At 41.8% G+C, this 23,845-nt stretch overlaps 1 protein-coding gene and 1 long non-coding RNA gene across 2 annotated transcripts in view; both read left to right on the forward strand.

Moving 5' to 3' along the window:
• The window catches only part of LOC134359543 (uncharacterized), a 79,264-nt gene extending 62,680 nt beyond the window's left edge, over positions 1-16,584 (forward strand). Inside the window, exons 2-3 of the long non-coding RNA XR_010021138.1 lie at positions 15,606-15,707; positions 16,520-16,584. This is a non-coding gene — a long non-coding RNA (uncharacterized LOC134359543). The remainder of the gene's footprint in view (positions 1-15,605; positions 15,708-16,519) is intronic.
• Positions 16,585-17,675: 1,091 nt separating this feature from the next.
• The window catches only part of LOC134359542 (interferon regulatory factor 6-like), a 98,483-nt gene continuing 92,313 nt past the window's right edge, over positions 17,676-23,845 (forward strand). The window contains exon 1 of the mRNA XM_063072960.1: positions 17,676-17,788. The gene's annotated coding sequence lies outside the window, so the exon portion shown is untranslated. The remainder of the gene's footprint in view (positions 17,789-23,845) is intronic.

The following is a 23,845-nucleotide window of genomic DNA, read 5'->3' on the forward strand; positions in this document are numbered from 1 at the left end:
AATAATTGCTGGTCATTGAAAAATCCAGCTTGGGCATCCGTACTGTCATCTTCGTCGATTTTCATCCATGATGGGAAAGCAATTTGACTGGTTACACTTCCATAACCGTGGATGGAGCACGATTCACATTTATCTCCACTAGTCTGAAGCCACGTATCAGAGCAGCTACTTGCATTAGCAGTACTTTGATGATGTCAATAAAAGGGTTCAACAGATTTCTTAAGCCAGTGAAAATATTAAGCATGATGGGTTCCACAAGGCAGCTGAGTACATTCGTCAGAAGTGGCCTCAGTAACTGGTTTCCAATTACTGTCAACAAGAAATTCAACAGTTCAATGAAAAACAAAGTCACTAGATTTGTTAGGATCCTTCCCACTGCAAACAGCTCTCTCCAACAACACCGAATTGCATCCTCAGACCTGAAAAAGTTAGGTAGCAAGTATTTATATCTATCTACATTGATTTTAATAATATATGAATAATAAGGGGATATTATCTCCTTTTGTTGTATTATAGAGATGGCATAAAGGTAATGTTAGATTTGTTTGCTATTTCTCCATGCGTTCCACCAAACATCCGTTGGAGAAATCCCATATACTGCATACATAATGCGGTTATCATAATTCATTACAAGGTTAAAGCAAACAAAGGACTTCAAACTACAATTAAAAATTAATAAGTATATTTCAATTTTGCATCTTTGCATCATCAATGGGGATGGGAGATGTTCCGGAGGATTGGAGGGCTGTGATGTTGTTCCCTTATTCAAGAAAGGGAGTAGAGATAGTCCAGGAAATTATAGACCAGTGAGTCTTACTTCAGTGGTTGGTAAATTGATGGAGAAGATCCTGAGAGGCAGGATTTATGAACATTTGGAGAGGTATAATATGATTAGGAATAGTCAGCATGGCTTTGGCAAAGGCAGGTCGTGCCTTACAAGCCTGATTGAACTTTTTGAGGATGTGACTAAACACATTGATGAAGGAAGAGCAGTAGATGTAAAGTATATGGATTTCAGCAAGGCATTTGATAAGGTACCCCATGCAAGGCTTATTGAGAAACTGAGGAGGCATGGGATCCAAGAGGACCTTGCTTTGTGGATCCAGAACTGGCTTGACCACAGAAGGCAACGAGTGGTTGTAGACGGGCCATATTCAGCATGGAGGTCGGTGACCAGTGGTGTGCCTCAGGGATCTGTTCTGGGACACTTACTCTTCGTGATTTTTATAAATGACCTGGATGAGAAAGTGGAGGGATGGGTTAGTAAGTTTGCTGATGACACAAATGTTGGAGGTGTTGTGGATAGTGTGGAGGGCTGTCAGAGGTTACAGTGGGACATTGATAGGATGCAAAACTGGGCTGAGAAGTGGCAGATGGAGTTCAACACAGATAAGCGTGAAGTGCTTCATTTTGGTAGGTCAAATATGATGGCAGAATATAGTATTAATGGTAAGACTTTTGGCAGTGTGGAGGATCAGAGGGATCTTGGGGTCCAAGTCCATAGTACGCTCAAAGCAGCTGTGCAGGTTGACTCTGTGGCTAAGAAGGCATACGGTGCATTGCCCTTCATCAATCATGGGATTGAGTTTAGGAGCCGAGAGATAATGTTACAGCTATATAGGACCCTGGTCAGACCCCACTTGGAGTACTGTGCTCAGTTCTGGTCACCTCACTGCAGGAAGGATGTGGAAGCCATAGAAAGGGTGCAGAGGAGATTTACAAGGATGTTGCCTGGATTGGGGAGCATGCCTTATGAGAACAGGTTGGGTGAACTCGGCCTTTTCTCCTTGGAGCGATGGAGGATGAGAGGTGACCTGATAGAGGTGTATAAGATGATGAGAGGCATTGATCGTGTAGATTGTCAGAGGCTTTTTCCCAGGGCTGAAATGGTTGCCACAAGAGGACACAGGTTTAAGGTGCTGGGGAGTAGGTACAGAGGAGATGTCAGGAGTAAGTTTTTTTACTCAGAGAGTGGTAAGTGCATGGAATGGGCTGCTGGCAGCAGTGGTGGAGAAAGATACGATAAGGTCTTAAGATACTTTTGGATACGTACATGGAGCTTAGAAAAATAGAGGGCTATGGGTAAGCCTAGTAATTTCTAAGGTAAGAACATATTTAGCACAACTTTGTGGGCCGAAGGGCCTGTATTGTGTTGTAGGTTTTCTATGTTTCTAATTTCCCATGTTAAGCAATGAGAAATTCAGACTATATTAACTTACTAATTGTCCTTATTGAAAAAAGAGATTTACTTTCTAATGTGTATATGCAAAATAACACAGTGTGTGTGGAAATATATAACACTGCTGTCAGTATAAAATAGATGACCTATAACCATTTATCTTGCTACACATCAAAGAAGCATACATTCAAGTTCACTCTGCAGACTTTGGGCATTAATGAAAAAACTATACTATATCAAGTGCCATCAAAAATTATGTAATTATGATTGGCTAATTACAAGTCTGACATACAAAATTAAATAACTTACAGAAGAGAACTGAGGGGCTGAGATTGTATAAAAGGCTTTGATTTCAACAGGAAGAAAAAATGTATTACCTATGCAAAAAGAGTTAGGTGTCTTGTGTTACACCTAATAAAAACAAAATGATTCAACTTTAAAGTCCTTACAAGTGACCTAACTAATTAAAAAAAAACCTTGACAGAATTAACTGATCCACAAAAGTAAATTTTGGAAGGACAGGTAAATTCTGGGCCAAGAGTTGAAATTTGGCAAAGAAAAGACAGGAATAGGCTAGATATTGGTTGGTCTGAAATTGAAAACTTTTGACTTACAGTTCTGTCTATGGTGAATCAAGGGGCATAGGGAGTAATCAGAAGGCCAGAATTGAAAGAACACTGTCCTTTTGGGGTTGAAGGAAATGGCCACATTCACCAGGATTTTTACCATCACAAACAAATCCTTCCATCAATGTCGCAGTGCAGCATTTGACCAAAAAACACATGGATACGAGAAGAGAAACAGGTGCCAATGATATTCAACAACCACATAATTTCCAGTAGAACAGTGCTGCTTAAATTTGGATGAGACCGCAGAGTTTATGCTAAGGTGAACTTCCATGGAAGTGGCAAATCTGATATAAGAACTTTGGAATAATCGAGTCTGGAGGTCACAAGATATGAATGAGATTTTTGTTAGCAATTAGGCTGTACTCAGATACAGATGGAAGATAGTCAATATTTCATGTCCATTCTTCATCTGATAGAAATATTATCGGTGAAGAGATGTGTTAAGTAGAATGGTGAGGTAAAAAGTAGCTTGCCATATTCTAAGAAGGGAGACAAAATTGGTGGCTAATTTCAGGGACAATGTCTTCAGTCTTTCTAATTTTAAATTATATTGTTATTTTGCAGTTGATTACATCTACGTTTGTACATCAAAACAAGACAGCTCACCAGTCTGCTAGGTCACTAATATATGCATCGCCTTCTTCCCTCTTTTTCTCACGGGTTGGGCTGAGGAATTAAAAAAGAAACAGAGGAAGAAAATATGTTATATTAAAGAAAGTTGCTAACTGAATATTATTTCTCAGAGCTAGATCTATACCAGGAGTAACATGCCATAATCTGATATAGGCTCGAAGCACTAATGTGAGTCTGGCACAATGGTGCAGCTATTGGAGCTGCTATCTTAGAGCTCCAGCAATGGCAACCTCAAATCCTGTCTACGTAGATTTTGCATGTTCTCTGCTGCCACACAAGTAAACAGGGGGTACTCTGGTTTCCTACATCATGTCCAAGTTGTGCTGGTTGGTAGGGGAACTTGCCATTTTAAACTGGCTCTGATATGAAGAAGTGTGGTTGAATCTACGGGGAGTTGAAGGGAACATGGGAAGAATAAAATGGGATGGGTGTAAATGAGAGCTGAGTTGTCCACTTGGTCCGAGTAGGTGAACGTGATTGTTTCCATGCTGTTGTAGCTCTGTGTCTCTCCGTCCATCTATGACTAATGCAAGCTTCATTATAGTCCTTCTGTTTCATAGAAATACTGATGTCCAAAATTAAAATGGCAATTTTGGCAAGAAAATGAAAATTAGAGTAAGAAAATTTTACATTAGTGAAGTTGCCGGTGGAATGGGTCTGACCTATATCAGCAGCAAAGCAGCACATGGATAAATAGCCCTAGAGCACCAATATGTTCCTTCAGTAAGCTTCCAGTATGTCAAACTCCTGATTTCAAATTCAGACACACTCAACAAGGAGTGGACCTTCCCTAATAATTGCTGATTTTGAGCTGATAACTTCTCTAATGAAGCTACTCTCTAAGAATTAGGGGTGAATTAACCTTAAATGGTAAGTCCAATAATGCAGAAAATTTTACAATTTAAAATAACTAACTTTCCTGTTACCAACTGATATTTTCAACTTAGTACAAATCGATAAGATGAAAATTGCAAACTTTGTAAAACCTTAGAAAGGAATTTGACTTTTCCCATTATGTAGATAATATAACCTGCTCACCTATTTCCTTTATAACTTGAGGATTTTCTCGCAACTCCAAGCACTTCATTTTTTGCTGAAGATATGCCTACATTTTCCTCTGTAATACCAATATTTATCTCTTCAAACTGTGAGAGGGGAGCAAATTCACAAATGTATTATCAAGTTTCAGTGCTTTAGCCTGGGATAGGGGGACATGGGGCACTAAAATATACAAAACTTCAAACAAATTAACTAGAGCAATAACAGGTCCTTTAAAGCTTTTAAATCAATTTTTTGAAGGAAGTGAGACATCAACAGAACAATTCTGAAATTTTATTTTATGTAATGCTCAACTAAGTTCAAAAATGAAACCTTCAGTATGTAAATTTGCACAGCTAAGGGGTTCTCAAGATGCACAATGCACAGTTTTCCACCTTCACTGATTATTCACAATGCATCACAGCATATCCCAGAAGTCATAAACCTGGTAGATCTTGTTAAAAGCCAATGTTTGGTTTTACAATAAAATTCGGTATAGAACTGTATCAAGTTGTTGAATGCAGATTTAAGGGAAAACAACAGGTTGTACTTTAAAGAATTTTTAACAAGCAAAGTTACCAAAAGATGTATGTCAGATAGAAAGTGTGTTGACAGAATCTATCCACTCTTTCAAATCAAATTCTTTCATTTATTTAAAACCTTATACTGCCCTTCCAGAACATCCTAAGATGTTGTTATTGTTGTAATACGGGTAAGAGGCAAATAATTTGTACATTGCGATGTCCCAGTGGCAGAAAGGAAATGTTAGCATACTTTCATGGTAATATTGCCTTGCCTTGCGCCCTTAGTTCCTGGTGGAGCGTTGGGGCGCCATCATAACAAGCTTTGCACCAGTCTGTTCCATCTGTCGCAGTTGTGTGCCAGAGCCTGGGTCACCGCAAGTGTTTTCCCTGTCCATTCTTTAATGTTGTCCATCCATCTTTTCCTCTATCTACCTCTCCTTTTTCTCCCTCCGCAGTTCCTTGTAGAACGGTCTTTGCAAGGCCACTGGATCTTGTTACGTGGCTGTAATATTAACTGAGGATAAAAATTGGCTAGAAACTCCCTTTTCTCCTTTCAACTAGGAACTCATAGTTTTAAATTAAGTATGACTAATGATAATAGGTAATTTAGTATTTCTCTGAATAAAACTGGCAAATGTGTGGATAAAACCTTTAGACTCGGAAGGTCTAAATATAAAGCCCCATGGCTATAGGAAATTGAAGAGGATGGTTTTTTGACACTTGTGTAGAATCAGTTTTACTAATCAGGGAGCCTTGTATAAAGGATGGTGATATAGACAATGATTAAGATTGTAATTTTGGTGCAGTGCAAGGCTGAGTTGAGATAAACAGTTGCAGCAGAATGCAACGAGTTTCAATTTACATTCAAACACGCTACCTCCCCCCCACCCCCCAGATTGGGAATATCGATTCTGGATATACTGTATGAGCAGAGGAAAGTGTTTCATTTGGTAACATCAATATACATTAGCTTGAATAAGCATGAAAAACAAGTTTGGCACTAATGGTGGTACATTAACAATGAGCTGGAGTACAGGAGGAAGGAGACAGAGAACAGCCTTTCCCACAATGTCAGTGAAACATTGGCTTCAGGAATAGGGGCAGTGGACATGCTTTGGCTTACAGCATATGTTGCTGAGGTTGAGAACTTCAAGCTTCTAGGATTAAATATCTCCAACAGCCAGTCACAGTCCAACCATGCTGACACCATGGCTAAGAAAACTCACCAATGCCTCTTCTTCTTCAGGCTTTGGCACATTTCCAATTTTTATTAATACGTCCTATCCAGGTACATTCCGTTTGATATGGCAACCGGTCTTCCTGTGACCACCAGAAACAGCAGAAAGCTACGGGCACACCTCAGCACATCACAGAAGCCAGCTTCCCCGCTACGGACTCTGTCAATACTTCTCGCTAACGTAGTAAAACATTCGGCAAAATCAAAGACCCAATCCTCCCCTGACATTTTCTCTTCTCCACTCTCCCTTAGGGCGGAAGGTACAAAAGCACATTGTCTAGGCTTAATGACAGCTTCTGCCCTGTTGTTATAAGACTTCTGCATGATACCCTAGTATGATAAAGTCAACTCTTGACCTCACAATCTACCTCATTATGATTTTGTACTTTATTGTCTACTTGCACTGCACTTTATTTTGCATTGTTATTGTTTTCCCTTGTACTACCTCGATACACTGTGCAATGATCCGATCTGGATGAACAGTTATGCAAAACAAGCTGTTCACTCTACCTGGGTAAATGTGACAATAATAAGCCAATTCCAATTACCTCTTTCAAAGACCTGACAGACCCAGCAGAAATCTTCTTTGCCTCCAATTTGTCTTTGGATGAATCTTGACTTAATTTCTGGTTGGATGCAGGTTCACAGCATGGCTTGTGAGGCATCGCTGTGGCTGTTTGACTTGATTTGTGCTGTATGTTAAGGGCCTTCATGTTTTCCTTTCCTGTTTCTAAATAGAAATTTTTTTTAACATAAGAATTAATAACATTGCTCAATGGTCATAAAGTTCCTCTATTTTCAGTCAAAATAATTGGTTAATCTGATTTAATTTGAAGAAAAATAGAAATACATTTCAATGAATGAACCAACATCGACCAGATTTAATTTTCATAAATTCAACCTTCTCCTTTTCCTACTTTGAGTACTTTTTCCTGATGTAGGAAACACAAAAACATTCCTTGAAAAACAGAAATGCAGAATATTCCCAGCAATTTTAAAGAAATGTGCATTATCCAACTTGACAGGACATTGGACACCTGGAAGGTTCATACAGCCAACTGATTAGAGCTAGGCAGGTGGTCACGTGACTGGCAGGAAACGACAAAGTAGTGGTGGCTGGGGTATGGAGGAGGGGGTCCATACAGCTAGGCACATGCTCGTGGATTAGTTATAAAGTGACACTAGGTACAGGAGTGACTGGCAGAAAGTGATACAGTAGTGGTGGTCGGGCTGTGGTGGCGGGGTGGTGGTGGGTTAGTGGTTGGAGGTGTTGGCCAGCCTTACTGCTTTTGAGTCTGGTGTTGCTGGCATGGATGCTACTTGAGAGTGGGACTAACAACGTCATGTAGTTTCTGAGAAATCCAGTTTAATGTTTTTCATTCTTCCATAATCCATCCTGAAAACATTCATGCATTAAGCCATTATTCAAGGCAGAGCCAAGACAGTTAATACATCAGATAACTATTGAACAGGGAAAGGACAGCAAAACTCCTTCCAGAATGCCATGCATGCCTATTTCCAGTAGGAGGGCAACCAAGAGTAGAGGCTCTGGATTTCCCTTTATTAAAGCCTAGTGCTTTTGTTACCGTTAACGAAACCATCACCGACTGTCAATCAAATTGAGTTAATATTTGCCTTGACATTTCTGTTCGTTTCTCAGATCCCACCCATCTCGCTCATGGACTGTTTGTTCCACTCCCGTCAGAGGGGAGGCTACGTACCATCCACACCAGGACCACCAGTCTCAAAAACAGTTACTTTGACAGTTTCCATTTGCATAATATGCCTTCTTTTGCACATTGCTTGACTGTTAGTGTTTGGTTCTTTATGTATAGTTTTTTTTTAAAGGAAATTCTGATATATTTCCATTTGCCTGTAAATGCCTACTAGAAAAGTGAATCTGAAAGTAGTATCTGGTAATACGGACCCAGTGGTCACTCTGCTAGATACCTCCGGTACCTAACAAAGTATATTCATGGTCTTCTGCTGCTGTAGACAATCCACTTCAAGGTTCCAAATGTTGTACATTCACCATTCTCTGTAAACTCCAGAGACCGTGTGCATGAAAATCTCAGAGGATCAGAAGTTTCTGAGATACTCAGACCACCTCATCTAGCACCAAGAATCAATCCACAATTAGAGTCACTTGATCACATTTCTCCCCCATTCAGATATTTGCTCTGAACAACAACTGAACTTCTTGACCATGTCTGCCTGTTTTGACGCATTGAGTTGCTGCCACATGATTGGCCAATTAGATACCTGCATTAGTGAACAGATGTACAGCTGTACTTAATAAAGTGGCCACTGTGTACATGTACTTCGAAAATAAAATTACTTTGAACTTTGACTATTAAAATATTTAGAACAATATGGACACTTCTATCGTCAGAATTTTGGGTACAAGGTAGCAGGTGTTAAATAGCTCAGAATGTGATTAAAGAGATGGGATGACAACAAAAAAAAGAAATAGTAAAATGTTAACAAGACACACAAAATGCTGGAGGAACTCAGCAGGCCAGACAGCATCTATGGAGAGGAGTAAACTGCACTGATGAAGGCTCTCGGCCCGAAACGTTGACTGTTTACTCTTTTCCATCGATCTGCATAGCCTGCTGAGTTCCACCAGCATTTTGTGTGTGTTGCTTGGATTTACAGCATCTGCAGATTTTCTCTTGGTTGTGATTAAAAACTTAGTAATGTATATAGAGTCCCTGACAAAAATGTCCAAAATAAAACAGAAAGCAGAAAGCAAACATGCACTGGAAGAAATGAGACATGATAAAAAATTATCAAAATATGGCAACAAAAAAATTAATACCAGAAATTAAACCTCAAATAGTTTAACATTCTTAAAACAATAACAGAGGATGATGAGGTTAACAGACTTACAGAATTATAGTCCAAACAAAAGGAATACATTTATAATGAAGACAAAAGTAGAATTCATATGGATACCCCATCTAAGAAGGAAGGTGGATAAAGAAAATGCAGACAAATTGGAAAAATATTCCAATTTGAAGAATTAGAATAACTCATGTTGTTCTGTCATTATGTAATGATAAAAATGACACTGCTCTGACATTAAATAGATAGAAAATGGCAGGGTTCAAAGTTCAAAGTGCATTGATGACCAGAGTATGTATACATTATACAACCTTGAGATTCATCTCCTTACAGGCAGCCACGAAACAAAGACATATCCACAAACACATTCTATGTTTTCAATTTACTTCATGAATCACAAACGATACAAATGCACAAAATGCTAACTACCTTTCATTGCTTTCTCTTTCAGAGGGAGTAAAGGTTTGCTTGGTGTTTTTAGCTCTGTCGCCCGAATGCCCAAAAAACTTTTGGTGCTTGAAGTTCTGAGAAGTGAAAAAAATTATTAGCAGGCACAATGACTATATTCTATATCCAATGTTCAGAAGCAATTTTAGCAAACAGGATTTCTTAAGTCAGAGAAGGGTACGGGTAACACATTGACTTATTAACTTGCTTCAGAAATTGGCAAGTTTGTATCACAAAACCAATTTGTTTAAAATTTCACTTGTTTCTTAGAGCACTAATAACTGCTGAGTAGTTTATACAGGCCTTACATGCATGAAGGTGGATAAGTCACCTGGACCATATGGACTACATCCCAGGGTCCTGAAAGAGATGGCTGAAGAGATTATGGACGCGTTAGTAATGATATCTCAAGAAACACTAGTTTCTGGAAGGTTCTGGAAGACTGAAAAATTGCAAATGTCACTCCACTCTTCAAGAACAGAGAGAGGCAGAGGAAAGGGAATTATTGGCCAGTTAGTCTGACCTCAGTGGTTGGGAAGGTATTGTAGTTAATTATAAACGATGAGGTCTCAGGTTACTTGGAGGCACATGATAAAATAGGCCATAGTCAGCATGGTTTCCTCCAGGGAAAATCTTGCCTGACAAATCTGTTGGAATTCTTTAAAGAAATAACAAGCAGGATAGAAAAAGGAAAAGGAGAATCGGTTGATGGTGTCTACTTGGATTTTCAGAAGGCCTTTGGCAAGGTGCCACACATGAGACTGCTTAACAAGCTACGAGCCTACAAGCCCATAGTATTACAAGAAAGATTCTAGCATGTGGCTGATTGGCAGGGGGCAAAGAGTGAGAATAAAGGGAGCCTTTTTTGGTTGGCTGACGGAGGCTACTGGAGTTCCATAGGGGTCTGTGTTGGGACTGATTCTTTTTACGTTATATGTCTGTGATTTGGATGATGGGATTGATAGCTTTGTTGCAAAGTTTGCAGACAGTATGAAGATAGGTGGAGGGGTAGATTTGAAGAAGTAGAGAGGCTACAGAAGAATTTAGACAGATTAGAAGAATGGGCAAAGAAATAGCAGATGAAATACAGTGTTGGAAAGTGTACAGTCAAGCACTATTTTCTAAATGGAGAGAGAATACAAAAAAATGAGGTGCAAAGGGACTTGGGAGTCCTTGTGCAGGATTTCCTAAAGTTTAATTTACAGGTTGAGTCTGTGGTGAGGAAAACAAATGCAATGTTAGCATTCATTTCAAGAAGACTAAAATATAAAAGCAAGGAGGTAATGTTGAGGCTCTGTAAATCACTGGTGAGGCCTCACTTGGGCTATTGTGAGCAGTTTTGGGCTCCTTATCTGAGAAAGAATGTGCTGAAACTGGAGAGAATTCAAAGGAGGTTCACTGAAAAGATTCCAGGATTGAATGGCTTGTCATATGAAGAGCGTTTGATGGCTCTGGACCTGTATTCACTGGAATGCAGAAGAATGACTTCTCCGTGGATTGTCACCTTGTCGTGGTGGAGAAGCTTGTGTGGTCCTGAGATCCCGAGAGCAATGCCGTCTGGAGCTATGCTCCTGGTAGGGTCACCCATGGCGGTAAGGTCAAGGGTGAGGTCCCTGACAAAGAACAATCCAACCAAGACCTCAACGGTGGAACAGGCGGACGAAGTTACTTCGAACTCAACGGCTGTGAAGGCGGATGAAGGCTGCAACAAATCCATCAGCTCCAGTTGTCGTGGTTTCCATGCCATTGAATCAGTTGGTTGATTTGTGGAGTATCGTGTGCTTCTTGGAGTGCAACATCAAGTACACGTTAAACAAATACACAGGCATCTTCACTCTGTGGGCCACTTCTTCAGAACGAAGACCATCATCCTCGACCTCAAGGGATAGCCACGACAACGAGTAGAATGAGGGGTGACCTCATTGAAACCTATGGAACGTTGGAAGGCCTTGATAGAGTGGATGAGGAGAGGATGCTGGCTGATGCAGTCAATGTTCGAAGGGTGTGTTGCATTCTGAGTTTTGTCACACAGAGATATATCAAAATAAATCTCTCTCTCATGCACGTAAAGACTCCCGGGCACTATTTTGAACAGCAGAAGAGTTCTGCCACGTGCTAAGACTACTAATTCTAAAATGGCTTATCTGGCCATTACCACATGGTGGACAAGAGAAAATCTGCAGATGCTGGAAATCTGAGCAAAACACACAAAACACTGGAGGAATTCAGCAGGCGAAGCAGCATCAGTAGAGTACAGTACTCCAAGTGGGGTCTGACCAGGCTCCGATATAGTGGTAACATTACTCTTGAACTCAATCCCATGATTGATGAAGGCCAATGCACCGTATGCCTTCTTAACCACAGAGTCAACCTACGCAGCAGATTTGAGTGTCCTATGGACTCGGACACCAAGAACCCTCTGATCCTCCACATTGCCAAGAGTCTTACCATTAATACTATATTCTGACATCATATTTGACCTACCAAAATGAACCACCTCACACTTATCTGGGTTGAACTCCATCTGCCACTTCTTAGCTCAGTTTTGCATCCTATCGATGTCCCACTGTAACCTCTGACAGCCCTCCACACTATCCACAACACCCCCAACCTTTGTGTCATCAGCAAATTTACTAACCCATCCCTCCACTTCCTTATCCAGGTCATTTATAAAAATGACGAAGAGAAGGGGTCCCTGAACAGATCCCGGAGGCACATCACTGGTCACCACCTTCCATGCAGAATATGACCAGTCTACAAACACACTTTGCCTTCTGTGGGCAAGCCAATTCTGGATACACAATGCAAGGTCCCCTTGGATCCCATGCCTCCTTGTTTTCTCAATAAGCTTTGCATGGGGTACCTTATCAAATATCTTGCTGAAATCCAAATACACTACATCTACTGCTCTACCTTCACCATTGTTTTTAGTCACATCCTCAAAAAATTCAATCAGGCTCGTAAAGCTCAACCTGCCTTTGACAAAGCCACATTGACTATTCCTAATCATGTTATGCCTCTCCAAATCTTCATAAATCCTGCCTCTCAGGATCTTCTCCATCAACTTACCAGCCACTGAAGTAAGATTCACTGATCTATAATTTCCTGGGCTATCTCTACTCCTTTTCTTCAATAAGGGAACAACATCTCCAACCCTCCAATCCTCTGGAACCTCTCCTGTCCCCACTGATGATGCAAAGATCATTGCCAGAGGCTCAGCAATCTTCTCCCTCACCTCCCACAGTTGCCTGGGGTACATCTCGTCCAATCCCAGTGACTTATCCAACTTGATGCTTTCCAAAAGCTCCAGCACATCCTCTTTAATGTCTATATGCTCAATCTTTTCAGTCAGCTGTATGTCATCCCTATAATCGCCAAGGTCCTTTTCCGTACTGAATACTGAAGCAAAGTATTCACTAAGTACCCCCGCTATCTCCTCCGGTTCCAAACACACACTTTCACTGTCACACTTGATTGGTCCTATTCTCTCACGTCTTATCCTCTTGCTCTTCACATACTTGTAGAATGCCTTGGGGATTTCCTTAATCCTGCTCGCCAAGGCCTTCTCATGGCCTCTTCTGGCTCTCCTAATTTCATTCTTAAGCTCCTTCCTGCTAGCCTAATAATTTTCTAGATCTCTGTCAATTACCTAGTATTTTGAACCTTTCATAAGCTTTTCTTTTCTTCTTTACTAGATTCTCAACAGCCTTTGTGCACCACGGTTCCTGTACCCAACCATCCTTTCCCTGTCTCATTGGAATGTACCTAGGCAGAACACCACACAAATATCCCCTGACCATTTGCCACATTTCCCTGAGAACAGCTTCCAAGTTCCTGCCTGATAGCTTCATATTTCCCCTTACTCCAATTAAACGCTTTCCTAACTTGTCTGTTCCTATCCCTCTCCAATGCTATGGTAAAGCAAATAGAATTGTGATCACTATCTCCAAAATGCTCTCCCACTGAGAGACCTGACACCTGACCAGGTTCATTTCCCAATACCAGATCAAGTACAGCCTCTCTTCTTGTAGGCTTATCTACGTATTGTGTCAGGAAACCTTCCTGAACACACCTAACAAACTCCACTCCATCTAAACCGCTCACTCTAGGGAAATGCCATTCAATACTGGGGAAATTAAAATCTCCCACCACAACAACCCTGTTATCATTGCATCTTTCCAGAATCTGTCTCCCTATCTGCTCCTCGATGTGCCTGTTACTATTGGGTGGTCTATAAAAAACACCCAGTAGAGTTATTGACCACTTCCTGTTCCTAACTTCCACCCACAGAGACTCAGTAGACAATCCCTCCATGACTTCCTCCTTTTCTGCAGCCATGACACTATCTCTGATCAGCAGTGCCATGCCCCCACCTCTTTTGCCTCCCTCCCTGTCCTTTCTGAAACACCCAAAGTCTGGCACTCGAAGTAACCAATCCTGCCCCTGAGCCATCTAAGTCTCTGTAATGGCCACAATGCGATAGCTCCAGGTATTGACCCACACTCTAAACTCATCCACTTAGAGCAGTGGGAGGTGGGGTGTAAATAGTCCTGTATAATTATAAATCTTCCCTTTGCTAGTAGTGATGTGGTTTTTAATGCATGTGTTGCCATCTCTCTTGAGAAGATGTTCTATTCACCAGGATAAACTGCACAGCCCTCCTGGGGCTTCACCCTGTCAGGTCTGCCTGCGGTTCAACTTGCCGAATTCCTTTCACATCTGCTTGAAATCCCTCTTTACTTTCACTTCACTTGATTTTTTAAAGGAAGATAACGTTCTAGAATACAGCCAATTAGCCATTTTGGGCATAATGTGTCCTAAATTTCACAACTCAGCAATGTCAAGTAACACTGGAGTTTTTCTGCCTGCCTGGGTCTGCTGTAGACCAATATTCAGTACACCTACACTATTGTTTATAGTAAGAGATGTGTAAAGCATTATGCACGAAAAAGGAAGCCTGGTTGCTCTTGTATTCATGGGTATTAAAGCTAAGGATGAAGACGAAGAGGGCCCAGAAATCTCAGCACTAAATACTAATTAATGCAGTCCAACCAACAATGCAACGGATGCTGATGCCCTGTATATCTGTGGAACAATAGGCAAGGACAGATTCGAGGCTGGACGGTAATGACAGTCGTTTGAACAGCCTAATGTTTGCTTCCTACTTTCCACCTGAAATCATTGCTTCTCCCGGGGCACAGCTCCCCCTGTTAGCCACACCAGAGATCGCAATAAGCCAGCTGCAAATGTTCAATATCAGCTGACAGCAATGTGGGGATTTTAATTTGTCTCCTAAGGGCTCAATGAAGCAGAAGAAAATAATGTTGGGAATACGTGGTGTAGATAGGTTGTGCTTAGCCAACATAGCTCCCAGATTTCATACCTTGTTCTAACCTGCAAACCACCCTAGTAACAAACAGCACTCTATAGCCTAGATTGTACTACAGGAAGCAAAGATCTGCAGCTAATCCTGCCTCTCACATCTTTCGATAATGCACGTTACCCTTTCGAAACATGCTCTCTGAAGTATTCTAAACTCTGCTAGAATGTTCTGGAATTAAGTAACACCACCTAGATATTTGTATTCACATTTCTGAGGGAATATGCATTCCCCCTCCCCCTCCCCCTCTTACTGCACCTCTACCACACACTTTCCCCCTCTCCCTTCCACCCTCTTTCCACCCTCTCTTCACCCTCTTCCCCTTCCTACCCCTCTGCCCCCCTCTCTCCCCCCCCCCAGCACCTTTCATCCTTTTTTTTTCTGCCTCTCATTCTGTCAATGACAATAAAAATAGCTGAAACACAGAGCAGGCCAGGCTGTATCTGGGGAGTGTGAAACAGGTTTAATATTTCCAGTCATAATCCCTTTGTCAGGACTGGGAAGCTCATTCTGCCAGTTTTCCTGTCCCTCTTTCTATTTGTACTCTCCTTTTCTTCCCTCATCTCTTTGTTTCATTATCTCAGTGTCAGAGTTCTCCTTTGCCTCCCTCTCCGTCCCCCTCAGCCATCCTGTTCTACACCGGTGTCAGATTTACTGTAATGCCTCTCTGTTCCTTCTGCTTCTCATCAAGGTGCAGCTAAATGAGAAGGAAGGGGCTTGGGGCCGACTGGGGGCAGAGGAAGACCCCCGGGTTCTCAGTGCACTGATGTGGTGCTGGCTGGAACACCTCAAGGTCAGTAATCTGTTGAAGTAAAAGACAGCCCAGGTTTGCTTTGGTCCTTACAGTCTGCCACACCAACAGCAACATTTGTGCATTTGCCCCAAATTTTACCTTTCATGGTTCAGAAGGAAATCCAAAAAATTACTGGTAACCTTTACCTACTTTTTTATTTCCTGAGTTTTGAAAATCAGGGAGCAGCACAGTAGCGTAGTGATGAGTGCAACTCTTCCCAGGACCAGAAACCTGGGTTCAGTTACCACTGCTGCCTTAAGGAATTTGTATGTTCCGCCTGTGACCACGTGGTTTCCTCTGGGTGCTCTGGTTTCCTCTCACAGTCCAAAGACAGACCGGTTGGACGGTTAATGGGTCATTGTAAATTGCCCCATGATTAGTTTGGCATTAAATCCAGGGTTGCTAAGCGGTGTGGTTCAAAGGGCCGGAAGGGGCTACTCTGCACAGAATCTCAATAAATTAATTCAACTCAAGCTGTCAAAGTGTACTAATGGAATTTGAGCTCCTGTTTACTGGTTTATGATTCTGTGCTTCCCACCCAGTAACACAACAAATAAATCCCCCTTCTGCCCGTGCTTGGTGGAATCTGCCTGTTTTGTTGGTCCATTCAGGTTGGGAGTCTGTGCAGGTCAATTCACACACATGGACAGGGTGAACCAGTACAGAGCACAAGGATTGTATCCACACGAGGAGCCTGCTTCACTGGGAAAGAGGAAAGGAAATTGGGGAAAGGGATGGGAGACAGAGAGAGAATGAATGGGATTGGACTGGCCTCTTGATTTGCTGCTGACGAATCTTTATTCCCCTCACAGGAGCCAGTGCTGAGATCAGACGATGTGGTGACACTGTTGTCAAAACCAACAGACAAGCATAATCTGTGGGGTTTGGAAAAGGTGGGTGCTTCTTAAAGTTGGGTTGATGCACCTCGTGACCCTGATTTTGTGCACTTGTCTGAGATTATTTAAACCTCAGGATTGATCTCACTGTTGGAGAGTGAGTGTGTGTGTGTGTGTGTGTGTGTGTGTGTGTGTGTGTGTGGTTTACCTGTGTACATGTGAATTGATTTCCTCCAATAGCAGAATCTATGAAGAAAATTATGGTTGTGAAGCATCTATGTTTCTATACTATGTAAGACAAAGACCTGCACTAAGATTAGACAAAGAGGTTAAAATTTTACGATGGCAACTAATCAATCTGAATTTAGCACATTGAATAAATCAGACAAACATTGGGTTACTTGTAAACTTCATCCAGTGTCTGGTATCCTTAGCAATGTCTTTTCCAACAGAGATAGTGAGACATCATAAATACCGTAAAGTGCGTGGCCCTGCAAGCCCTCAGCATAAACCATGAAGCTTTATAATCTCCGATGCATTGTGGAAACATCACCCTCCCTCGCCTGATAAATGACTGTTCTGCAGAGGTTCAAGAAGGCTGCTCCCCACCGATACTTCTCTCAGAGCAGTCAGAGATGGTGAATGAATTTGGATATTCCTTTTCACATGCTCAAGTTGTATGATTGAGTTAATGAAACACTTTGTTCTCCAGGGGTTCTACAGACCCTGCTCTCCCATGGACCATACACCATGAATAGAAAATAAAGTCCAGTATACTTTTTGTTTGGTACCCTCTAGTTTTACTCTGCTTTATGATCCAAGTGACGTTGGGTCTCTGCTTGGAGTCTTTGCCCCCAATTGGACCTCCTCCTCATTGGCAGGTCAGGGGGAAGGTGAGGTTGCACCCATTGTGAGGCCGTGGGGAGGTGTTTGGAGACAAAGTGGGGAGGCTGTGGGGAGGTGCTTGGAGACAAAGTGGGGAGGCTGTGGGGAGGTGCTTGGATAACACGTTGGAATTGGCTGCCGTGCTTCTTTTTGGTCCATTTTTTGTGCCTAGATCTGGAAATATGGTGCTTATTGGTTCTGTATCACAGACTGATTCATGCTTTTTCCCCCAAATCTTTTGTCTCTCAGTGCCAGGAAGAGACAATAAACTGCATCTTGGATTGCATCAGTAAGTTCACTGGATTGCCCTCTGCATTGGAAGATCCCATAGTCCGCAGGTTGATCCAAGCACTGACTCAGGTAGGAACTTTCAACCCCCATCCCAAGCCAGATAAGGAGCAAGAGCTCAGTGGGATAAGGGCTTCCTGTTTCAATTCTGCAGTCTTTCATTTCCATTTAGGTAACAGGAAATTACACAAGTTTCCATGCATTGAGAGCCTGCTTGCTCTTACAATGACGACTGTCAAAGGTCTGAAATTTAATTCACTGTTGGTGCAATCTTTTGCTCAGTGCATCACAGTTTCAAATGCAAATTCAAAAGCTTCAGCCCACAAATTAGATCGACTCACTTCCGTGTTGTTCTGCGTGGCTGGGCAGTCTTTCAGAAGAGGATTTAACCTGCCCACTCATGTCTGTGTTAAATAGCCAGTAATTATATTTCACACAAGAGCTGCAGAATCTTACCTGATATTTTGCACACTGCAGTTCTGAGGAGACATTGGATTGCATAAGAGGAGGGGAGAGTTTAAAAGAAGCAAACGGGGCAGTCGGCAGTTAAGACCATCAGACAAAGGAGCAGAATTAGACCAATGGCCCATTGAGTCTGCTCCGCCATTCAATCATGGCTGATCCGTTTTTTCCCCTCTTCAGCCGCACTCCCTGCCCTTTTCCCTGTAACCTTTGATACCATATCTAATCAAGAACCTATCAAGCTCTGCCAAAAATACCCTCAATGACCTGACCTGCACCATTGCCTGTGGTAACAAATTCCACAACTTCACAATGCTCTGGCTAAAGAAGTTTCTCGCATCACTGTTTTAAATAGATGCCCCTCTCTCCTAAGGCGGTACTCTCTTGTCCTAGACTCCCCCACTATGGGAAACATCATTTCCACATCTATACTGTCTAGGCCTTTCAACGTTCGAAAGGTTTCAATGAGATCCCCCTCATCATTCTAAAATACAGCGAGTACAGACCCAAAGCCATCTAACATTCCTTGTATGATAACCCTATCATTCCTGGAATCATCTTTGTTTACCTCCTCTGAACCCATTCCAATGCCAGCACATCTCTTCTAAGATGAGGGGCCCAAAACTGTTCACAATAGTCAAGGTGAGGCCTCGCCAGTGCCTTATAAAGCCTCAGCGTTATGTCCCAGCTCTTGTATTCTAGACTTGAAACAAATGCTAACATTGCATTTGCCTTCCTCACCACTGACTCCACCTGCAAGTTAACCATTAGGGTGGTCTGCACAAGGTCTCCCAAGTCCCTTTCATCTCAGATGTTTGGATTTTCTCCACATTTAGAAAACATTCTGCACATTTATTTCTGCTACCAAAGTGCATGATAATGCATTTTCCAACATTGTATTTCATTTGCCACTTTCTTGCCCATTCTCTGAATCTGTCTAAATCCTTCTTCATCCTACCAGTTTCCTCAACACTATCTGCCCCTCCACCAATTTTCATATCATCTGCAAACTTGGCAACAAAGCCATCTGTTGCATCATCTAGATCATTTATATACAGCATAAAAAGAAGTGGTCCCTAAACCGACCCCTGCGGAACACCAGTAGTCACTGGCAGCCAACCAGAAAAGGGTCCTTTTATTCCCACTTGCTATCTCCTACCAATCGGCCAATGTTCTAACCATGCCAGTAACCTTACTGTAATACCATGGGCTCTTAACTTGATAAGCTGCCTCATGTATGACACCTTGACAAAGGGCTTCTGAAAATCCAAATATACAACATTCACTGCATCCCCTTTATCTAACCTACTTATAATCTCCCCTAAGAATTCCTTCAAGTTCATCAGGCAGGATTTTCCCTCAAGGAAACCATGCTGACTTTGTCTTAGCTTGTCCTGTCTTACCAAGTACTCCATAACCTCATCCTTTACACTTGGCTCCAACATCTTCCCAACCACTGAGGTCAGGCTAACTGGTCTAAAATTTCCTTTCTGCTGGCTTCCTCTTTTCTTGAAGAATGGAGTGACATTTGCAATTCTCCAGTCCTATGACACCATGCCAGAATCCAATGTTTTTTGAAAGATCGTTACTAATGCCTCCATAATCTCTACCACTACCTCTTTCAGAAACCTAGGGTGCAGTTCATCTGGTCCAAGATACTTATGTACCCTTAGGTCTTTCAGCTTTTTGAGTACCTTCCTCCTTGTAATAGTAACTGCACTCACTTCTCTTCCTCAAACCCTTCAACATCTGGCACACTGTTAGTATCTTCCACAGTGAAGGCTGATGCAAAATACTCAGTTAGTTCATTTGCCATCTCCTTGTCTCCTGTTATTATCTCTCCTGCCTCATTTTCTAGCAGTCCTATATCCTCTCGTCTCTCTTTTATTTTTTACATACTTGATAAAGCTTTTCCTAACCACTTTGACATTGTTTGCTAGTTTGCTTTCATATTTCATCTTTTCCCTCCTAATGGTTCTTCTAGTTGCTCCCTGAAGGGGTTTAAAAGCTTCCCAATCCTTTATATTCCTACAAATTTTTGCTTTGTTTTATGCCTTCTCGTTTTTACATTAGCTTTGGCTTTTATTGTCATCCACAGTTGTACTATTTCACTATTTGAATATTTCTTCATTTTTAGAATACATCTATCCTGCACCTTCCTCATTTTTCCCAGAAACTCACACCATTGCTGCTCTGCTGTCATCCCTGCCAGCATCTCCTTCCAATTTACTCTGGCCAACTCCTCTCTCATACCACTGTAATTTCCTTTACTGCACTGAAATATAGTTACATCAGACTTTACTTTCTTCCTATCAAATTTCAAAGTTAAACTCAATTATATTGTGATCACTGCCTCCTAAGGGCTCTTCTACCTTAAACTCCATAATCACCTCTAGTTCACTAAGTAACCTCCAATCCATGTAGCTGATCCCCTAGTCGGCTAAATGACAAACTGCTCTAAAAAGCTATATCATAGGCATTCAAACCAAGTTCACTCTCAAGATCAATTTCCAGCCTGATTTTCCCCAATCGACCTGCATGTTGAAATCTCCCATGACTATCATAACACTGCCCTGTTGACACACCTTTTCTAGTTCCCATTGTAATCTGTTGTTCACATCCCAGCTACTGTTTGGAGGCCTGTATATAACTGCCATCATGGTCCTTTTACCCTTGTAGTTTTCTAAACTCAACCCACAAGGATTCGACATCTTCCGATCCTATGTCACATCTCTCTATGATTTGATGCCATTCTTCACCAGCGGAGTCACACCAGCCCCTCTGTCTGCCTCCCTAACCCCTGTGATACAACACGTACCCCTGGCATTCTTCAGACACAATTCAGTGATGGCCACAGCATCATACCCAAAAAGTGTAACATGATCATCCACCTTATTTTTTATACTCCATGCATTGATAGATAACACTTTGGGTATTATATTTGCTACCATTTTTGATTCTGCATTCCTAATGCACTGATACTCATCTTGCTGCCTGCAATTATGTCCTATCATCTGCCTGCCCTTCCTGGCAGTCTGACTGCACACTATCTTTACTTTTTTACCACCTATCCTATCCTGAGTCCCTTCACTCCGGTTCCTAACCCCCTGCCAAATTAGTTTAAACCCTCCCCAACAGCTCTAACAAACCTGCCCATGAGAATATTGGTCCCCTTCAGGTTCAGGTGCAACCCGTCACTTTTGAACAGGACATACCTCCCCCAGAAGAGATCCCAATGATCCAAGAACCTGAAGCTCTGCTCCCTGTACCAGCTTCTCAGCCACGCAATAATTTGCCGAATCATCCTGTTTCTATCCTCACCGGCATGTGGTACAGGCAGCAGTCCAGAAATTATTACCCAGGAGGTGCTGTTTCTTAGCTTTCTACCTAGCTCTCTAAATCTCTTTTCAGGACCTCTTTGCTTTTCCTTCCTATGTCATGAGTAACAACATGTACCAAGACATTTGGCTGCTCTCCCTCCCTCTCCAAAATGTTGTGGACATGATCCAAGATGTCCCAGACCTTGGCACCTGGGAGGCAACATGCCATCCGGGTGTCCCATTCATGTCCACAGAGCGTGACATAGGGTCAGAAAGTGTTGAATCATTGTGGATAGAGCTAAGAAACTGCCAAGGTGAAAAGACCCTGAAGGGAGTTGTGTACAGACTCCCAAACAATAGTAAGGTTATGGACTACAAATTACAATCGGAGATAGAAAATTCATGCCAAAAGGACAACGTTACAATAGTGATCAGGTACTTCAATATGCAGGTAGATTGGGAAAGTCAGGTTGGTGCTGGATTACAGGGCAGACAATTTCTAGAATGCTTATGAGATGGTTTTTTTAGAGCAGCTGTGGTTGAAGCCTCTGAAGGGTCAACTATTCTGGATTGGTGTTGTTTAATGAACCAGAATTAATTAGAGAGCTTAAGCTAAAAGAACCCGCAAAGGAAAGAGATTATAGCATGATTAAATTCACCCTGAAATCTGAAAAGAAGAAGCTGATGTCAGATGTATCAGTATTACAGTGGAGTAAAGGGAACTACAGAGGCATGAGAGAGGAGATGACCAGAATTTATTGGAAAAGAGCACTGGTAAGGATGATGGCAGAGCAGCAATGGCTGGAATTTCTAGAAGCAATTAGGAAGGCACAAGATATATACATCCCAAAGAGGAAGGTGTATTCTAAAGGAAAGATGGCACAATTGTAACTAACAAGAGAAGTCAAGGCCAACAAAAAAGCTAAAGTGAGGGCAGAAAATAGAGCAAAAATTAGTGGGAAGTTAGAGGATTGGGAAGCTTTTAAATACCAACAGAGCACAACTAAATTAGTCATTAAGGTAAAGATGGAATACGAAAGTAAGCTAGCCAATAATATTAAAAAGGACACCAAAAGTTTCTTCAGATATATGAAGTGTAAAAGAGAGGCAAGAGTGGATATCGAACAGCTGAAAATGATACTGGAGAGGTAGTAATGGGGAACAATAAAATGGCAAATGAACTGAATAAATATTTTGCATCAGACTTCACTGAGGAAGACACTAGCAGTATGGTGGAAGTTCCAGGTGTCGGGGGCATGAAGAGTGTGAAGTTACCATTACTAGAGAGAAGGTTCTTGGGAAACTGAAAGGTCTGAAGGTAGATAAGTCACCTGGGCTAGATTGTGTACTCCCTAGAGTTCTAAAAGAGGGGGCTGAAGAGCGTGGAGGCATGAGTAGTGATCTTTCAAGGAATCACTAGATTCTGGAATGGTTCCAGAAGACTGGAAAATAGCAAATGTCACTCCACTCTTCAAGAATGGAGAGAGGCAGAAGAAAGGAAACTATAGGCCAGTTAGTCTGACCTCAGTAGTTGGGAAGATGTTGGATTGTTCAAGACAAGATCTCAAGGTGCTTGGAGGCACATGATAAAATAGGCTGCAGTCAGCATGGTTTCCTCAAGGGAAAATCTTACCTGACAAATCTGTTGGAATTTTATGAAGAAACAATAAGCGGGATAGACAAAGGAGGATAGGTTGATGTTATGTGCTTTGATTTTCAGAAGGCCTTTGACCAAGTGCCACACATGAGACTGCTTAACAAGCTACAAGCCCATGGAAAAATTCTAGCATGGAAATCCTGGCTGATTGGTAGGAGGCAAAGGGTGGGAATAATGGGAGTCCTTTCTGGCTGGTTTCCGATGCCTAGTAGTGTTCCACAGGGGGTCAGTGTTATGACCGATCCCTCTACATTAAACGTTAATAATTTGGATGATGGAATTGATGGCTTTTTTTTTTGCAAAATTTTACAGACGACATGAAGATAGGTTGAGGGGCAGGTAGTTTTGAGGAAGTAGTGAGGCTACAGAAGGACTTAGACAGATTAGGAGAACGGGGAAAGAAATGTCAGGTGGAATAGTGCTGGGAAGCGTATGATCATGCACTTTGGTAGAAGAAATGAAAAGATTTGACTATTTTGTACATGGGCGGAAAATACAAAAACCTGAGGCTCAAAAGGCCTTAGGAGTCCTTGGGCAGGATTCCCTCTCGATTAACTGGCAGGTTGAGTCTGTGGTGAGGAAGACAAATGCAGGTTAACATTCATTTCAGGAGGTCCAAAATATGGAAGTAAGCATGTAATGTTGAAACTTTATAAAGTTCTAGTGAGGCTTCACCTGGAGTATTATGAG

Source organism: Mobula hypostoma, chromosome 20, assembly GCF_963921235.1.
Source record: "Mobula hypostoma chromosome 20, sMobHyp1.1, whole genome shotgun sequence".
NCBI lineage: Eukaryota > Metazoa > Chordata > Chondrichthyes > Myliobatiformes > Myliobatidae > Mobula > Mobula hypostoma.